The sequence below is a fragment of the Sitophilus oryzae genome, unplaced genomic scaffold, assembly GCF_002938485.1.
Source record: "Sitophilus oryzae breed Bouriz unplaced genomic scaffold, Soryzae_2.0 scaffold_882_pilon_pilon, whole genome shotgun sequence".
NCBI lineage: Eukaryota > Metazoa > Arthropoda > Insecta > Coleoptera > Curculionidae > Sitophilus > Sitophilus oryzae.
Window position 1 is genome coordinate 1,202,344 of NW_022147508.1, and position 19,679 is coordinate 1,222,022.

The window sequence follows — 19,679 nt, forward strand, 5'->3', positions numbered from 1 at the left end:
AAATGTACGTGATATTTAACATAAAATAATCAGACGATTATATCAATAGAAATAGTGTTCCCTACAAAATATCAGTTTGTTGATATAGTAATAATACATTTTATTTTATTTAATTCTGCAAGAACATTATCGGGCCATTATTGTAGATATTAGATAAGTGTGCGCTTAGCTTATGAGCTTTTTGACACGAACTAGCATATCTGAGACATGGGATACTATCATGTAATTCTAAACCATATACAGGGTGGCGCACCTCATTCGCCTCGGTTGATTATACGAAAACGGAAAAATGTAGAAACAATTTTTTTATGGGTAGATGTAGAGAGGCAATGTGCATAATTTAAAATTATTTTCAAATATACAGGGTATGTCAGAACTAAGATCCATACCAAAGTTATATTTTTTCTAATGGAACACACACACGAAATAAGGCATTTATTATAAGAGTTTAATATGCTTAAATGCTTTGGTTTTTAGATATTTAAAGATAAAAAAAGCTTAAATATGCATGCTATAAAAAAAGTTTGTCAACACACAGTACATTTCGTTTCAGAGTTAATTCTTGTGCTAATTTTGAAGCCAGGGAAATAAACTTTACTAAAAATTGTTATTGCTTCCTTAAATGTATACAGGGGTATCAAAAATTGCTGGTAGATTTTAAATATTTATTTTACATTAAAACTTCGTTATTTCAAATACAACACTATGTATATTTTAAAATAAGTCGAAGCAGATTTAAAAACTCTTTCAAACTATATTAGGGTTTCCTATACCCATATGGCTTAGATTTTGAATAAAAAGCGATTTTTCAATAAAATGGCAATCAAGGTGGCTGATGTCACCATGGCAATTTGCTAGTGACATTTAGTAGCTATTTTCAAAATCGACATTAGTTTATGGACTTTATTTAAATCTATAACAATTTATAACAAATTTACTTTCATTTAATTTACCTACGTAACAATAGTTTAATAAGTAAGTATTTATTATTTTATCAAGAAAAATAAAGAAGTAGTTCTGACTTGTATATTATTGGATTTTCTATAAAAGAACCAATTAAGGCAAATTAATTTTCTTCACTTCCAACAACAGGTTTCTGCCTAATAGGTTTTTCATATACCACACTATCAGCTCTGCGAAATAGAAAAAAAAGTAGGTAGTTTTTCAAAGGAACGCTTGTCAAGAAAATTTCTATTTTGATATCTTTTTTTTTTGGGCATAAACCCTTCAGGCCACACAAAATGTGTGTCCTCACAAAATGTTTGTGTATCCTCACAAAATAAAATCACTCGTAACATTCCTTCAGCCAGCAGATACTGCTTCATTTTTCTTAATAAAATTTGCAGGTAAATTAAATAAAAATAACCTGTTACACATTTAAATAAAGTGCATAAACTAATGTTGATTTTGAAAATAGCTTCTAAGTGGCACTAGAAAATTGCCATGGCGACACCAGCTATCTTGATTATAATTTTATTGAAAAATTGCTTTTTATTCAAATCTGAGCCAGATAGGTATAGGAAACCCTAATATAGTTTGAAAGAGCATTTAAATCTGCCTCGACTTGAAAAAAATACATAGTGTTGTATTTGAAATAACGAAGTAAAATAAATATTTACAATAGACCAGCAATTTTGATACCCCTGTATACATTTAAGGAAGCAATCAAATTTTATATGAAAGTTTATTTCTCTGGCTTGAAACTTAGCTCAAGAATTAATTCTGAAAAGTAATGTACAAGGTGTTGACAAACTTTTTTATAATACCACGCATATTTAAATATCTCAAAAACTAAAGGTTTTAAACATATTAAACCCTTATAATAAATGCCTTATTTTATGCCCAAGAATCTAAAAAAGAAATAAAATACAGCGTGGTCCATAAGAAAAAATATAACTTGGGTATGGATCTTAGTTCTGACACACCCTGTACATTTCAAAATAATTTTAAATTATGCACATTGCCTTCCCACATATACCCATAAAATATTTGGCTTTTACATCTTTCCGTTTTCGTATAATCAACCGAGGCGAATGAGGTGCGCCACCCTGTATACAGGGTGTAAAAAAAAATCAGCGTGTGATACTACAAATAAAAAAAACATAATAAATTTCTGTAAACGCATGCCCTAAAGGTGCGTACAGATCTGACGAAAAGCGCGCGGGACGAGCGCGAGACAATCCGAATCCGAGCGTCTCGCGAGCCAACCTCCGGAGTTTCGTTTGGTTTGGTTTGGTTTGGAGACCAAGACACAAGGCCTATAGAAGCAGAGGACGACCTCCTAGTCGATGGACAGATAATATTAAGAGAGTGGCTGGAAACTGGATTCAAGTTGCACAAAATAGAAAGAAATGGCTAGAGTTACAGGAGGCTTTTATTCAGCAGTAATAATGATGATGATGATAATGATTGCTCTTGCAGGGTTCACTCTTGAGCCTGCTGCAAGACTCTTACAAGTCTTGCATTTTTCTAATAGATATTTACTAGAGGTAGGAATTTTTGTAAGGAATTATTGGAATACTAGTCTGACATGAATTATAATAAATTTTTCAATATATTATAATGAATCGGTGTTTCTTTCTTTTAATTAATGAATCGGTGTTTCTTTCTTTTAATTTTCTGCATTAGTTGGGAAAACACAATTTGTAATAGAATAAAACAATAATTTTTGACGCATAAGTAATTTCTTATATCACATAAACATGAAAAAAAATACAAGACTGCCAGAGTCTTACAGGCCATTTGGACTTGGTCTTGCTCTTGGTCTTGCTTATTGTACAAAAGTATTCTTACAGATAAATGCAGCGTCAAACTACATACTTTTTTCTAGTGATGAGAAAGACTGGTCCTGATCTTGGTCTTGTACAAAATGCTGGACCAAGACCAAGTTTAGTGTAGCTCATCACTAGAAAAATGTATGTAAATTGACGCTATATTTGCCTTCAAAAAAATACTTTTCTATATATTCCCGTATACTATATAGTCTGTTCAATTGTTCAACGTCAGAAAAGATTTTGACAGATGACATCCAAAACAACTTTTTCGCTAACATTTAAAATATTTTAGGCATTCAATTGACGAACCGACGAACACTAGAACAGATAAAACGTGCCTGCCTGTATTTTTCCCTATTTTCCTTTTTAAGTTTATAACATAATCCACATTGGTTTGTTTGTTACAGAAAGGTAAAACTACCGCACACAGCGACAGCCTTGTATGCTTCAAACGTCGTCCTAAATTAGAACAAATAACAACCTGTGGTAAAATGCCTAATTAAATATAACTCTTGGCGAGTTGCCGACTGTCCTGTGCTATACCATAAACATCACCGTATAGATTTATGATTAGGTGAACTCTGACAGTTTTTATAATTTAATTTCCCATGAGAATTATTTTTCTGTCATACAATGAACGCTGGATCAAATTGTATGTTGGTCCTTCCATCAAGTGTTAGGATAACATTTCCACAATGAAACGTTCGCTCGCTCCATTTTTTACTTTAATTAAATAATACGTTTAATACATAATTTTGACGTTAAATTTTGAACGATTTATTGAGTATTATTATTCCCCAACAATATTATTGTTATCTCTGTATCATATTTACACATCAATGTACTTCCTACATGTGTACATATTTTTTTAGCGTTTCTTTTCTCTCCTGTAAAATTAGAAATAATGGAGCAGTTTAACACAGTTCACCGACGATTTGATCTTTTACCGCAAGAAAATGTAGAGAATGTTTAAAACATCGTTACTTTAGTTTTATCTACTAACATAAAATTTATAAAAAAGGCACTGAACTGTGATAATATTTAGGTTGTTGGTGTTAGGTTAGTTGAATAAATATACAGGATCGATATTAAAATTTGGTAATAAATCTTAGTTTTATGTTGAAAAGTAAAATAGAAAATGAGACTACAAAATTAGTGGTATGGAGCAAATGTAGAGAAACAAATGATGAAAATATGGTGTCCAAAGACTAATATTGAAAAAGTTCACGCTCATAGATCAGCGAATCCTCCAATCGCAAACAAGATGTGGTCGCAATGCAATCAAAATATATTTTGTGCATATTCAGTTGAAAATGTGCATCTCCTAGACCTATGCTTAAGGTTACGAGGGACGAGGGGGTGTTGGTGATGGAGGCTACATCGAATTCCGAATATGAGTTATATCATAGATTTATAAATATAATGTTTATATTATTTCAATTTGAGGCTACAAATTATTTATCCTAGTAGATGGTATTACGTTTCATAATAATTATTGCTGATGCTTTGAAAATGTATTTGATTGTGCATTTTTTCTATTGTGGTGCGTATTAAGTGTAAATTATGCATAATATGCACTATTGTGCATTCAGGAACATCGCATCACGTCATCAGAGATGCGGGAACTATACCGTTTTAGCCAATGTCTAAAGATTGGACCTCATTTAGTGATTAGCGAGACTGGTCTTTCTTGCATGCTGTCTTGGACTTGCACTAAAACCAAAACCAAAACCAAGATCGACCGGTGGAAGACATCAGAAAAATCAAGACCAAGCATGCAAGACTCTTGCGATCTTACGGTCTTGCATTTTTTTACGTTTATATGTTAGAAGAAATTACTTATTTGTTCAAAATTACTATTTTAATTTATTACAAATAGTGTTTTCCGAGGGGTGTCTCACTCTTGAAATTACACGTACATTTTCTTGGTAGTCGCTGGCAGTTATTAGCATCAATCTTATAGCAGTTGTCTATAATTATATGATAGGCAGAGGCAGTCTTCCTGCAGTCATTGGTAGTCGCTTGATAGTACATGATATTTTTGCAGTAGGTACATGTACATTTTTTGCCCAAGTAAGACTCCCCTCGGTGTTTTCCCAACTATTGCTTAAATTTTAAAGAAAAAAATGCTGATTCAATAAAATAATTATTGAAAAATAAAAAAGGTTCTAAAAGGACTAAATTACTAAAAATACTAAATATACTATTTATTTAAAGATTTTCTATGTAGAAATGTGTCTGTAGTAAAATCTACTAAAAAATGTTTGATAATTGCAAGATTCTTGCAGCAACATCAAGACCAAAACTGGACCCTGCAAGACTAGATCCTGCAAGATCAAGACTGGACCCTGCAAAACCAAGACTATTTATTATTGACTGCATGACCAAGACCAAGAGAGCCTTGGTATTTGCATTTGCTGATCATTAACCGTTATTGCGAGAACGCTGAAGTCATGAACTAAATCTCGTTTAAGATGGGCTGGCCACGTATGCAAGATGCAAGAAAACCGCCTACCGAAATCTCTTCTTTGCGGTGAACTTGTAGAGGGTAAGAGAAAACCGGGTGGGCAACTCAAAAGATACAAGGATTTTTTTCATGAAAACTTAAAGGGGATAAGTATGCAGCATTAGTGGGAGGAAGCAGCGCACAATAAAAGGCAATGGAGGAGAATTGTAAATTGAGTTAATAACGACAACCAAAAGGTAAAGAGGCAACAAAGTAATGAGATTTTTGAATGTCCGGAGTGCGGAAGAGAGATAACATCACGTATCGGGCTTTTCAGTCACAGAAAAGCTCATGACAGGAAACGCCTTGCGTAACCATCTTCTGATGCGTGTCAAATACTTGTCAGCGAGTAATGGCAGTAAGTAAGTAAGTAAGATCACTAACCTCATTTGACTTTCTAGTGTGAATCATCATTTTAATTATGTCACTGACGATTTTGAATAACTATACGATGGACTTCTCAGAACGTGGTCTAATGCTCCTTATATATTTTTTTTATATATGTTACAATCTTATACTAAAATATATCCATACAATCGAAAAAAAAAAGGCATCAAATTGGCATGAAAAAGAGCGATTCTCATGGATAATATATCAATAGTATGGTAAATATCATAATATGGTAAATATCATTATTTACCATATTATTTTGAGATATGCAATGCAGAGAGATATGCAGCAATGTACATGACAGCAATGACAGCTCCAAAAAAAAAACTCTGGCGCCCTTTTTTCAATCATATGATACTCCTATTATCCAAGTAAATAATTGAAAACCATAACTGTGTTTGTCCTATTCATTCCACAGTCTTTATAAACTATAAGTAAATATTTAATACTCCCTGAACCTGTTATTAAAATATCTTAATAAATTACAAAATTTCGTCACACGTAGCAACTGTGCCTTTATTTGGAAAGTAGTTTCATAGGTATAAACAATCTTTTCAGTAAAATTCCTAATTTAGATTGGAAACCATTTATAGAAATTAATTGATATTCATTTATGGAAAGCGTAAAATAAATCTTACAAAATGTAGAGAAAGATATAAATAATATAACTAACAATACAACTTCCATTCCTTCAAGTTCCCTATATGTATATAGAGTGTCCATACAAGTTTTTGGAAATTCCGGACAAGTGAGCTCTGAAATCCAGAGTTTGTGGAAAAATAAATTATTAATTTATTTATGTAAGGTAAAAAAAAAGTCTTCCAAACTGATAGATTTAACTTTTAACGGAGAAATTAATGGCAGTTGAACAGTGGCGTGCCGTATAGGGGGCACGGGGGGGGGGGCGATTGCCCCCTCCGCCCTTAGCTCCGACTGAGTGACGCGCACTAGTGAAATCGCAAAATTGTACGTACAATCTAACTTTTCTCATTCTACGATCACGTTATGGTCTAGACTTTTTATTTGTTTGCATTTTCGACATTTTCCTGACCAAAACTATTTCTTGTAAGAGCGGTTGGCAACGTTGCTCTGTCCAGTCGAATTTCGCGCCTTTAATCGATTATGATAAGTTATTAAACAAACTTAAATCTATAAAAACAAGACGCTTAAAATTGGTCGAGAGTCGAGGCCTATCACACCGAGGTTCTGTGATGGCCGAAAAGATCTGAATCCTAATTGGTAGTATTAATTAGAGTTTCCGGAACCGTACTAAAATATTTTCGTTCAATGATTGTGGAGTTCGTCAAATAGCAAGTAAAACCGGTAAAAAATTGAGTTTCAAATGAAAATAATATCAAATTATTAAGTGATGAAAAAGTAAACATGAACACAAATAATCAACACAACCGAAAAAAAAAGAAAACACATAGGTAGCTTAGAAATTACATCAAACAACATCAACCGACTTAACTAAATTTGAAAAAAAAAATTACATTTCCAATTAAAGATGCAAATGCCTATAAAAATATAACTAATACCATTCAGCAATATTATACTAAATAATAATATAACATATTTAAACTTCAATAATTGCTAATAAACATTATAAAAACTTCGAAATAGGTAACTTCAGAAGTAAGAACAGTAAGAGACAGCATCACAGCTTATTTAGAAGAGTTTGATTTCGACTGCTAGTAAGTATCAAAAGTCTTTTGCACGTAACAAAAAATATGTGTTTAATTATTATTACCGAGTCCCGAAAGTACCGAAAGAATCGGGAATTAATAATTTCGATTCCCGGTTCTTTAATGTCTCAATGAACTCTAGTGAGCATTTATTGAGATTTGTACTGCATACATTAAAAATGACATCAGAACTGAATTATCCTCTTTTTTAATAAAAAGAAATCATTGAGCATTTCAATAGTTACTATACACTTTCGTTTTGGCATATTAAATGTTTAATTTTATTAGTAAAATTAAATATTGTGTGTTATACCGGGTGTTTCTCAAAAGTGGCTCACCCTGACTTTTTTATTCCTTCAGGTAAATAAACTAGATTTGGTTTGTTGGTATATTACATAAATTAAGATTGACTGACGTATTCAATTGTTTTCGGTCATTTTCTGTTTCACCGGAGATGACTACAACTTTATATTTTTTCTTCCGTATGTCTTACTTTATTCGATAGAAAATGAAACGCTGAATACAACAATTTCAAATAAACCGTATGCGAAAATGTCAAAAGTTGACATACGTGTTATTTGACAGAGTGTTATTTTCTATCGAATAAAGTAAAAAAAAACGAGGGTGTCATTTAAAAGTTAAAAATTGTCGTCATTCCCGGTGAAACAGGAAGTGACCGAAACAATTGAATACGCCAATCAATCCTGATTTCAAGGGCGTAGATAAGAGGGGGGTACTGGGGGACAGTACCCCCCCCCCCTGACGCTTGACGAGATACGAGAATTGAAATATGGTGGGTTCATACAGCCAAATAAAATAAAATAAGAATAAAATAAAATAAAATAAGAAAGTTGGTTATATGGGATACCGTACATGCGTTCATACAGCCAAATAAAATAACAAATAAAATAAGAAGTCTTTATCTTTTAACTTCTTGTTTTATTTTATGTGTTATTTTATTTTAAACGGCTTTGCGGACGCTTAATTCTAACCTACAAATATTTTCAGTTTGGATTTAATTTATTTTATAATTTCACATAAGTAAAATATATAATATAGTAGGCAACGAACAAATAAATATACTATAAATAGTAAAATTACTATAAACAATCGTAAAAGTTAACTTTTATCCAGCCTCATCGTACTGCGCATGAGCAAATATATATTTCTTATTTTATTTTATTTGACTGTATGAACGCACACAAATAAGAATTCCTTATTTCTTATTTTATTTTATTCTTATTTTATTTTATTTGGCTGTATGAACCCACCAATAGTCATTGACTATGAAAGGATTTTTTTTAATTAATATCCGACATATAAGAACACTTTGTATGCTTTTAATTATGTTGATTTATCGTTTATAATATGTTCGACCTAATTAAAAGCACACAAAGTGTTCTTATTGGCCAGGACAGATTAGTGAGGTTAACTCTAATCAATATCCATAAAGATATTGAAATAAATGTTGATGCTGTTATTGATAGGTTTTCCAAACAGCGTACTAGAAAACTTGATTTTGTTTTGTAGTTTTATTTATAGTTTTTATAGTTTTTTTTGATAGTTTAGATTTATTATTATTTATTAGAGACAATTAACTAATAAACGTCGTTGTTTCATTTTTGTGTATGTTATTTACAAATCTATATTTTAATTTTTGTGTTATGTTTTTATATCTTTTTGAAGACAAAAAAATCGCCGTCGTTTTAATTCGACAAAAAAATTCTGACGGTGATTTTTTTTGCGACTTAATCATAGTACCACCCCCATAGCATACACCTATCTACGCCCCTGCCTGATTTATATAATATACTAACGTACCAAATCCCGTTATTTTATCTGAAAAATGAAAAAAGTTATAAGGGTGAGTTACTTTTGAGAAACACACGATATGGTAAAAAGTTAAATAATGGAAAAACTATAAACAGTAGATAATTTTAAATGAAAATACCATCATTATTTTAGGTAAAAATTTAGAATAATATAATATTACACTATCCCAAATTATTTTTTAAAACGAAATTATTGAAAATATGATAAATACTTACTTTTTTATACTTAAAAAAACTTTTGATATTATTGATTGCCTTAATTAATTTATATCTTTATTATTCTAAATTATATCCTAAAAACTTAATAAACCAGTTGCGTAAAAAGTAAAAATCCCTGTGTTAAAATATGTAAAAAATATGTTAAAATAAATTATTATTAATAAGTTAAAAAATCAAAAATAACGAATGTAGGCTAAATAATGAAAATTAATAATAAATGTTAGCTAATAATTTATTTTAAACAGTAGTTGTAAATTTTCAATAATGCTTTTACTGCATAGTAGCATAAAAAAATAAAGGGATAAATGAAATTGAAATGAAAACTATCCATTTTATTAATCAATGGAAATTCGTATATCACTGTCCGTATTAAATGAGATAAACCATCATTTTTTCCTATAACTTTTCCTTAAACATGTGTTTTCCTGGTTATTTACTTACTTACGTATCAATAACATAAGCGTATAGATATACTATTTTTCAAAAATAATTTCAATGATTCATCAATATGGATGATCGTTTCTAATCATTATAACTAAACTTATTATTTAAGTTTTGTGATAGAAAAACAATTACTTACAAGAGAAAACACTAACTATTCAGCAACCGGTAAAGTAAAACTGTGTGTTTTACCACGCGAAAATATCCTTGAACTGTCCTTAGACCGGGGGGATGAAAACCCCGCAGGTCCGGACTTATGGATTTTCCCACGCGATATTAGGCAACATTACGGCCGAAAGAATCCTTAGACTATCATTCTACATAGATACCTTTTATTGTTGATTATTTATTTGTTCTTAATACATATGACGCGGATAGTGAAGCAGAGATCAGTTATTGGTTTTTGTTACATTAACATTTCAAGTACCTACAGATATTTAAAAATAATATACTTTTTAGTAAATTTAAAAAGTTTGTTCAATTGTAAAATATTTTACTGCTATTATTAGTTCAGAATAATTTATATAAAGAAACGCAAAACTTTTGTAGCTAGGGGCCTGAAAGTGAAATAGCAAAAGCCGTTCCACCGTTTCCGCGGAAATTTCAAATAAAACAGTTCAAACCCCGCTCGCTAGATGGGAGTGCAATTTTTAGGCTAGGAAGTTGCTACTATAGTTATTGTCAGGTGGCGGAAAATCCTATTTTGCCTGTAATTTCCATAGTTTTCGCCAGCCTCTACCAACGACTATTGTCGTTGTCATAACGCCAATCATATTATCAAAACGATTTTCAAGGTACAATTTTTATTACTTGTATTTTAATTAGACAATTTTTGAAGTGAAACTCATTTACGCGCGATAGGAGTAAAAATTCAAAGTCGCGACACACGAGCCAGCATTACCCGGAGCGTCACGCCAAGGTTGCCAAGCGTCACAAAAATGGTATCGATCTTGAAGCGTCGTAACTCGCGCCTTATGTAAGCTAGGGGGCTGAAACTCGGAATATAGACGAGGCTCAAAGAGCGCCATCTTTTCATGGTATTTTGACGACGTTTCGTGCACTACGAAATCCCGTTATTAATCAATAAAATAAAAAAATCATCCGATTTAAATGAAATTTCGTATGTCTATAGACTGGACCAAGGCCAACTTAACCGTGTACGACACGTGTCAGTGTGACAGTTAGTTTTGACGTAAGAGGCGTCAAAAGTTAATGTCGTCTGATCGCGACCAAGTTTGGAGGGTAGGCAATGTGAGCTACGGTGCACACGGTACCACCCATGTCCCACCCTGCAAAGTTGGATTTCGGAATTTCGGCGTAATTGGGGACGGGCTACAGGATGACGCCCTCTACGTTTCGAACCGATGCCTCTATATGGACGAAATCATCAGGATTTTTCTCTTAATTATAGGTAGATTGGAACCAAACTTGGCACGTGAATAGAGGTACCTCAATGGAATCCTCGGACGGACTGATGGATAGACAAGCAGAATTGTTAAAAATTAAATTATAATTATTAGAATTAGAATTGTTAATATTGGATAAAAGATAAGTTTTAGGAGTGCTTTAGTATTTAAAATCATAGTTTAGAGTAAAATTAAGTAACTGCGCGTATTTTAATGCTAAGCCCTACAATAGATGGCGCCTCTGACTTGGAACCATTTTCACTACTAATGTAGTTACGTTTTTTTCTTGGTATATTCTTTGTTTGTAACCATAGTGTATTATGGTTACAAAAGTTTTGTTTGTTTATCTAGAATTTGTAAATTACGTATAACAAAATAAACTAAGAAAATTAGCTGGAAAAAAAATGCATTAAATATCATATACCTATCACCATTATTAGGCAAACGAAACTTCTCAGAAGGTAAACTATGAAGTCCATAGATAACGCTACGAATTGAAATCGAAATCATAAATATGAATCACTAAAATTTTTGGAAATTATACTGTGTAAACTGTGAAACATGGAGTAAACTTATATAAAATATACAGGGTGTCCCAGAAATGAGTGCAAGTATTTTAACTGGTCATATAGTTCGATCCCAGAAACACGCCTATGAGATTGGAAAAAAAAAATTGAAAAATTTTTTGGAATTTTTTTTTAGTTTTTAGTTAAAAAACATAATTTATTGATAATATGGCAACATAGGTATTAGATTAAATTTACAAGAAAGAAAATCCAGAAAAGATCCAGTGGTTCTCAAAATTTTAGGAACAAATATTTTTTTTTAGAAATTTTCAAAGTAAAATAACTCTTAGAGGACTTATTTGAAAAACGATAAAGAGAAAATATGTTACTTTTATCGAGATCTACCACCACTTAAAATAGTTGCGCTTATTTCTGGGACACACTGTATAACAGTTAAAAATTAAACAATTAGCATTTTAATCTTATTAAATAAGTATATTAACATATTAATACCCTTATTTTAAAACTATATATTTATATTTTAACTATTTTAAATTTATATTTAAAAAAGTTAAGCAACAAAAGGCTATGCAATTTTAAAATCAAATATTGTATTTTTTATTTTCAGTTATACGATCTATTTTTATTAAAATTCCTTACTATCATTTTTAAATAATAATCATTGTTTTTTGACGGTTGTCATAGTTCATTTTAGCCAAGTTCACAATATAGGCTGTGATCTGTGATATAGATACCTAGTACAATATTATAAATACTTATGTTGTACTTTGATCTTCACCTCAACCATTTTTAAAGTGTCCTTAAATGCCCGTAAATTCGCTGTCTATTACCAATAGAGTTAAAAATTCTATTTCTATTCTATTCTTTTTATTTAAGCTTTAATTAGTTTAATAAATAGTTGCTCTAAATAAACATATTATTATACCGCGTGCCTCTCAAAAGTGGCCTATTTTATTTTTTCAGATAAAAAAACGAGATTTGGTATATTAGTATAAGACATAAATTAGGATTGATTGACGTATTCAATTGTTTTTGGTAACTTCCTATTTCACCGGAAATTACTACAACTTTTGATTTTTAAATGGCACCTTTGGTATATTTCTACTTTATTGGATAGAAAATGACACTGTGAATAGAGTGACAATTTGTAACAAGCAGTTCATAACGATAATTTGACTCGAAATACCAAGTGTGTGGTACCAAATTATTCGTAAAAAAATATTTTTCGAAATATGCTAATGAGCCACCCTTGTTCCATTTGAAAAAATTGAGATATGATTAAAAATACGATTTGGGTAGAAACCGGCCAGGACAAGACACGAAAAAGCTCCTTGATTAAAAATAAGTGTTTTTAACACAGCCATGGCAGTGTAGATTGAAATTTAAAATTCATTTTTTTAAAGCGAAAATGTCAAAAGTTGACATATGGTATGCCATTCTACGCAGAGTGTGATTTTCTATCGAATAAAGTAGAAATATACCGAGAATGCCATTTAAAAATCAAAAGTTGAAAGGAAGTGATAAAAAACAAATGAATACCGTTAATCAATCCTAATTTATGTCATATACCGCCATACCAAATTTCGTTTTTTATCTAAAAAAATAAAAAAGTTATAGGGCTGAGCCACTTTCGAGATGCACCCGGTATAACATGTTATATGCTCTACCAGAGCTCACGGACTATGACTAAAGAAAGTCGAAAGTCGAAAATCGTCATAATAGTTATTTCTTTATATTGCAAAATTTTGTTTTTATCTTTAGGATATTATAACGTCACTATCGCCGCGCGTGTGTAAAGTCACACCTCCAAACTCCAAGAACAGCGGTTTGTGCTTATGCTTATCATCTATAAATACTACATAATAATGGAATGTAAACGAAAACATACGTTATTTAAGTAAACCAGTATTTTGCCAGTCACTTAGATAATCACCGATGCCCGTGTACGACAAAGATACACATATCCAACAGAAGCGTTAAAAAAGAGACGGATATAACCGAGATATATCAGACGAATATTTTTGTTTCGCGTGCGTCACGGCCTCAATCGTCACGTAGGTTATTTATAATCAATCACGAGGGAACGGTCTAATGCTGTGCTGTGATTGGTTGGCGCCCGCGGGTGTGTCTGGCTTGACGTAGTGCGGCGTTGTCCAGTCGTTCTTGTCTAGTCATATTTCTCATATAAAATTCCCATGAGACTTGTTATGAATGGAAATTTTAACCTAAATGGCAACTCTGTAAGCCTACGCAATTTGTTGCATAAGCTTATGAAAAAAAAACAAGATAAATAAGTGGTAGGTATTTTTTAAATTAACTCAATATTTTATTACTAATTTAAAGAACTTTGATATACAAAGAAAACTATCAACGAAATCAATAGTTAATAGAGGCTAATAGCTTGATATGTATTTTGTAACTAATTTGAAATTTGAAGGCTTTTTTAAAAAATGTTCTCTTTGAAATTAGTACTGGATTATGAATAATATAAAAAAAAGCCCTAGAATTTTTTTGTATCATTCAAATATGCAAATATCAGCAGAATTGTAGGAACATTTTTATACTCAAAAAAAGTTATCTTAAATTTTTGATTTGCAAAATTTTTGCACGAATCGCGAATACCAGGTTATAATAAATATAATGATGAATGTCATTCCTGCAGTGCTGATTTAATACTATATGTATAATACCAGCAGGGGTGGATGGAGGAACCGGCCAGGGAAAAACAGGCAACCGGCCCAAATCCACAAAAACAAAATGACCATAACGAAGAAACGTAGCTTATTTATTAATATATAAGTAAGGGTGTTTTTCGCTCGTGCGAAAAAGCTCTTTTGCTTCCGATTTAAAAATGGGGAAAAATACCCCCATAATATACAGGGTTGTTCACCACATACGACACGAAGTATTGTAGCTAAACGATTAGATTTTTGCAAATTGTATGTTTTGGGTTCGTTGAAGGACTATTAGAGCTACAATTTAAAAATATTTTTGCAAGATATAGAGTGTCCCAAATAAATATTAAATAATCAAAGTTGTATTTTTTAAATGGAACATCCTGTATATTATTACATTTTTAGTTTCTACAATTAAAATAAAGGCAAATTTGATTAAGGTTTATCACACTTAAACCTTACCGCTTTTGAAATATTTTCAATTTTGTGAAATTGCAGTAAAAATTTTAAGGCTTCATTTCTCCAAGGGTATCAAAGTTTTCAATACTAAATATTTACCAAAATTTATTTATTGATCAGATATTGTGTTGCAAAAATAAACATTTTACTACCTTATAAAAAAAATATTAAAAATTTATATTAAATAATTACTAGCTTTAAACGTCAATAACTTGTATTTATTTTAATTTAAATAGAACACCCTGTATATTTTACGTTAGTCAGATGCACAATTTAATTGTCAATCAAATTGTATTATACCATTTTTTACCTATCTCTTCAAGTTTTCGTAGCAAATGCATTTTCTTATAATGTTGACATTTTAGATTTCTTTTAAAGCAACATATTATGTACAAAATGTACAGGTGGTAAAATAATCACGTTGCAAGCCCATTTGTTTACAAAAAGAAAACCATTTAAATCTTTGTAAAAGAATATACCAATTAAATATACCACCATTATTTCCGCCCAAAAATTAGTTACTTGCATACTTAATTGTTTTAATTAATAAATTAATCTAAATAAATGTAGATATGGCTCAGAAATCAATATAATAATAAGTTATAAAAGTGAACGTCTCTGTTGTTATAAATAAGCATTTGTCAAAAAATGAAATATAATTTATAAGGTGCTACTTTTCACCACACTGTCTAATACACATACAAAATTCAGTTTTTTAGTATTTGTGGCAATTATTATTAATCAACGTAAACAGTCAAATAATGTAGTTCGAATACTGGGTTCATATTAATTGGTTCTCTTTAACAAAAAATATTTAAACGATAATAATAATAATAATAATAATATAAGCGAACTATATCGACAAAATTAGTATCTGGTACTCTTTGAAAACTCGTTACATCTTTAAAAATAATCTAAAATGTCAATATTCCATAGGTATAGGGTATATATAGATAAATGAGGTCTAAATTATAAGAAAATGCATGTTTTACGGAAATTTGAAGAGATAGGTAAAAAATGGTATAATACAATTTGACAGACAATTAAATTGTGCATCTGATTCTAGTAAAATATACAGGGTGTTCCATTTAAATTAAACAAGTTATTGCCGTTTATCGCTAGTAATTATTTAATATAATTTTTTAGACACTCTATATAAGGTAGTATAATTTTTATTCTTGCAACACAATATATGATCAATAAATAATCTTCAGCAAATATTTAGTATTAAAAACTTTGATACCCTTGGAGAAATGAAGCCTTAAAATTTTTACTGCAATTTCACAAAATTGAAACTATATCAAAAAGGGTAAGGTTTAAGTGTGATAAACACTTAAACAATCTTTATCAAATTTACCTTTATTTCAATCGTAGAATCTAAAAGTAGTTAAAAAAATAATTTTAGCTCTCTCTCTCTCTCTCTCGCTCTCTCTAACTTAACTTGCAAGTAATCATAATTTAAATCAAAAATATAGGCTTAAATCATTTGAACTATATGTTGAATTAGACTTAAGATTTAAATCATTTTGATTTTAGAAATGACTTATGACTTAAAACTTAACTCTTTAAAACTGACTTGTTGCAGCTCTGCCCCAGATATTGTAACCTATACGAATTACTTAATAAAAGTTCGTAATATATTTTAATTTCAGATGGAGATAATAGATATCGTATAACAAATTAAGAAAAAAAAACAGAAAAAAATCTAAGAAAAAAATATATCGAAGGAAATTAATAAAAATCATTAATATGTAGCAAAAAATTATAAAAATAACTGTGATGACACTATTATTAAATATTTGCTAAAAGGAGAAAAATATGTTAATCTTCATATCAGCCCATATATGTTAATATACAAATACATTTTATTTGCTCAGTGATTAGTCTAAATCTCAATTGATTATTAATTTGTTGATAACAATAAGGTATTAATCAATAATCGCAGCAATAGATTGTATTGTAATGAATTCCTGTTAGATTCTTCAATTTAATAGTTGACTAAATTTTGCTATTAAACTCTTGCCACCGACTTTTCCACCTTCCCAGCTTAATAAGCTCTCAGTTTGATTAGTTGTACAGGTTGAACTGCATTTTTTATGGTTGAGGCATGCTGAGTTATATTGGGATAAACCGAGAAACGGTTTATTACATGCGGAAATGTGTTGGGAAACGGACGGATCCAAAAACGAAAAAGGCTCAGGAATTTTCTGCAGCAGTCCATAGACTGAGATCTACCACAGTCTTGGAAAAAACACCACAATTTTCCAAGCTGAGCTATATGCAATTGAAACCTGTGTGTAACTGCTGGTAGAACAGCAATACACCAGGAAAACAATATGCATATTTTCGGATAGTCAAGCCGCGTTGAAAGCACTTGAGGCAACGAAAAGCACGTCTATGACCTATGACGATTCTTCATTGTAAGAAACTACTCAAGATATTAGGAGATAGGAACAAAGTGTCGCTAATATGGATACCAGGACATGTCGGCCTAGAGGGAAATGAACGTGCTGAATCAAAAATTGCTGATTGGCAAATTGGTGCATTCTCGCCATTCGTGGGCCCAAAACCGACACTTAGCGTTCCAAAAAATCTCGCAAGAGACAGGCTCTGTAAATAGGTTAGGGATGCGACGTTCCGGGACTGGAATGGAACATGGCAAGAAAATCCTAGCAGGGCCATCCAAACGTAGAACAGGAGAACTCCTAAAGGCTGGTAGGAATGGAGCGCGTACGCTCACTGCAGTATACACGGGCCACTGTCGGCTGAGATCACACCTACAGAGGAGACGCCGAATGCCGACTCTGTATGGAAGATGACGGAACAATGAAACACGTGTACCTGCTGGGGGCAGGACCAGGTTTGAGATGTTTGGCACACCCATGCTAGACCTATCAGACCTAGGAGACATATTATCACCCTCGGACATAACGGCCTATGTTAAAAAGCTGGGTCTTGAGGGTGAACTTTAACGCTCTTTTTATATTAAAGAGCTTGTAGAAACTGAGCCACAATAAGCCCTCGCGGCCGCAGTGGAGGGTCCCACCTAAAACCCACTTTTAGTCAATAAAATACAATGCTGAGTTATCGATAAAAAATTATTTCATAACTAACAAATAAGAAGATATCATTGTAGAGCTACTAATTTTCCTAAAATTTTGTTGGAATTTAAGAATTTTATCGGGGGAGTTTTTTGGATGCACCTATGTTGTAACACCTTGTCTGCTATAATACAACTTTGGTTCTAAGAACAGAATTATAAGTATTTTTTTCTGACCCATCGTTCTAGGTAGCTCACTAGCTATAGTTATTGTCAAAAAGCCAGAAGTTAAAATATTTTTTCGTTAGAATCCAAAAATTGAAGCAGAATAAAGTTGGCAATTAGTCAAATTTACTCGAACTTTTGTTCATAGTTGATGAAAGAAATAGCTGAAATTGTGATGAAAGAAATAAATGATATAATGTGAAAATAAATATTATGGCGTTTATTTCCTAAAAGTCAGTAAAATCATGATCGTTAAGATAACATAATATTAATATTCTTGAAAGCCATTTGAAAAAATATTTACTAGATTTATCGTTCTGATCTTCTTAGTAATTCTAGCTTTTTATGATTTTGAGAGCTTTAAATATGCAGAAAATTTAGGATAGAAATGATTATACTTCTAAAAATATTCGGATAATAACATTATGGTGTTTTTAGAATGGTAGTTTTCTGGTAGTAAAATGTAGAATGAGCGAAAGAGAGGTTAATCACCGCGCTCTTAAAGATAGTCCCACTTTCTTGAGTTACATCTCATCATAGTTTAGTCTATAACTCATCATACATGGGGATTTGTTGTAGGGGGGGGCAGGGTATTTCCCATCCTCCTGTGATAAATGATGTACTTCCTCCGAGGAGCGGACATCTATCTCCTACGAGGTTATATATACACCCTTACATATTTAGGATTTGGCCCTCCGTGCCCTTCACAGTTAAGGAATTCCTTCTTCGGCTCAGGTAACTGTGAGGTGGAGACTGTAGGATCTATCTCCATTTTCTTCAACTCCTTAACTTGGTCTCTCATTAGACATGATACCAGTGTTGTCCCGAATCTATAATACAGGATATATCTCTCTTTCTCTCTTGCCTATTTGGATTTGGGGTCAATTTCTATTGTGAAGACCTGACCATGACCCTCCCTTTTCGAGTTGATGACCCGCCAACTGGATATCCTTACATTAGAGTTCTGATCCTGGATAAGGCTCAGCAGGTAGGTGGTGTCTTTCCCTTTGCTCCTTGGCAGAAAGACCGTGATAGTCGCCTCTTTAGGGATATTTTCTCCCTTCACTGCAACCAGTCCCGGCCCCTGCCAAATCCCAGGTGAAGCCCTTCAGTGATTTTTCCACCAATCAATCCGCCAATTCTTGAGATGCACAATCCATGAGGAGCACGCCTACCCGAAAGTGTATTCCACACTTTTTATGGATCGTTGTGTTGCAATCTGCTCGCTACTACTTTGTCCACCAATGGCGAATGCAGATTCTGTGGGGAAAATGGGGAAACACCCATCACTGAGTGTGCAGAGATTTGCCATTCGTGCCATAAACGTTGGCACAGCTGATGTCGAAGATGGAGAGCTGGCCTCTGTGGAGCAGATTCTACAGATATGCATTCGCCTTTGGTGAATAAAGTAGTAACGAGCAGATTGCACACAGATACTCAGATACTGGCTTTTGTTAAAGCCCTGAGATTGTATGCTAAGTTATAACTCGTTATAACTCA

At 32.0% G+C, this 19,679-nt stretch overlaps 1 protein-coding gene across 2 annotated transcripts in view; it reads right to left on the reverse strand.

Moving 5' to 3' along the window:
• Positions 1-19,679, reverse strand: part of LOC115890533 (solute carrier family 2, facilitated glucose transporter member 3-like) — a 132,889-nt gene that overhangs the window by 97,620 nt on the left and 15,590 nt on the right. The window contains exon 1 of one of the 2 annotated variants that reach the window (XM_030910785.1): positions 9,987-10,048. The exons of the other annotated variant lie outside the window; for it this stretch is intronic. The gene's annotated coding sequence lies outside the window, so the exon portion shown is untranslated. Of the gene's footprint in view, positions 1-9,986; positions 10,049-19,679 lie in introns of those variants that run through there. 2 annotated transcript variants of the gene reach the window in all.